Source organism: Palaemon carinicauda, chromosome 31 (assembly GCF_036898095.1).
Source record: "Palaemon carinicauda isolate YSFRI2023 chromosome 31, ASM3689809v2, whole genome shotgun sequence".
Classification (NCBI taxonomy): domain Eukaryota; kingdom Metazoa; phylum Arthropoda; class Malacostraca; order Decapoda; family Palaemonidae; genus Palaemon; species Palaemon carinicauda.
In genome coordinates this window covers 85,500,487-85,502,032 of record NC_090755.1, presented here as the reverse complement: position 1 = coordinate 85,502,032, position 1,546 = coordinate 85,500,487, and positions in this window count along the sequence as shown.

The window sequence follows — 1,546 nt, the reverse complement described above, 5'->3', positions numbered from 1 at the left end:
GGTTAGAGTTCCCACTCCCGTATTAATAAGATTTCCAAATGTCAGCCTATCTCGGTGATACGATCTCGCAAACGAAAAAAAATATATCTTATTAAAGGATGTTTGTGCATTTCTGAACGTATTCCATTAGTGAATTAGCATTTATCACCCTAAATATCATCATAGTTCTTTGGAACTAGTAGAGGGGTTAACCCACTTCATTATAACAAACTTTTTTTAATGTGGCGGATTTGCACTGACTCACACGGGTGCCCTTTTAGCTCGGAAAAGTTTCCTGCTAGATGATTGGTTAGAATTATCTTGTTCGACCAATCAGCTGGTAGGAGACTATACTTATTTTTTTTTAATGAGGCGCATCTGCACCGACTCACACGGGTGCCCTTTTAGCTCGGAAAAATTTCCTACTAGCAGATTGGTTAGAATTATTTTGTCCAACCAATCAGCTGGTATGAAACTATACTCAATTTTCTTAATGTGGCGGATTTGCACTGACTCGCAGCGGTGCCCTTTTAGCTCGGAAAAGTTTCCTACTAGCTGATTGGGTAGAATTATTTTGTCCAACAAATCGTTGGTAGGAAACTATACTATTTTCTTAATGAGGCACATTTGCACTAACACGCAGGGGTGCCCTTTTAGCTCGGAAATGTTTCCTACTAAATGATTGGTTAGAATTATTTTGTCCAACCAATCAGCAGGTAGAAAAACTACTTAATTTTCTTAATGAGGAGCATTTGCACTGACTCGCAGGGGTGCCCTTTTAGCTCTGGATAGTTTTCTACTAGCCGATTGGTGGAGATCAAAATATCTGTGAATGAAGAAAAAAATTGAGATAAAATCAGGTGATCCCCAAATTATACAAAATTAAATAAGATATCCAAAGTGAGAGGAGAATTAGACAAATGTATTCTAAAAAATAAAAAAGAAAAAAAAACCTGAAATAACTGTACCCTAAAAAATAAGAAAAAACTGAACTCAGTGTACCCTAAAAAAAAAAACTGAATTAAGTTATATTCTTAAAAAAGAAAAAAAACTGAATTAAGTATATCCTTAAAAAAGAAAAACCTGAATTAAGTATATCCTTAAAAAAGAAAAAAACTGAATTAAGTATATCCTTAAAAAAGAAAAAAACGGAATTAAGTATATCCTTAAAAAAGAAAAAAACTGAATTAAGTATATCCTTAAAAAAGAAAAAAACTGAATTAAGTATATCCTTAAAAAAGAAAAAACTGAATCAAGTATATCCTTAAAAAAGAAAAAACTGAATTAAGTATATCCTTAAAAAAGAAAAAACTGAATTAAGTATATCCTTAAAAAAGAAAAAAACTGAATTAAGTATATCCTTAAAAAAGAAAAAACTGAATTAAGTATATCCTTAAAAAAGAAAAAACTGAATTAAGTATATCCTTAAAAAAGAAAAAACTGAATTAAGTATATCCTTAAAAAAGAAAAAAAAAACCCTAAAAGACTAAAGTCAGAACCTAGGGTACTACGAGAGCATGAAACAGCTAAACGTAGCTATCGAGTCGATTTAGCAGCTAAAAATAGC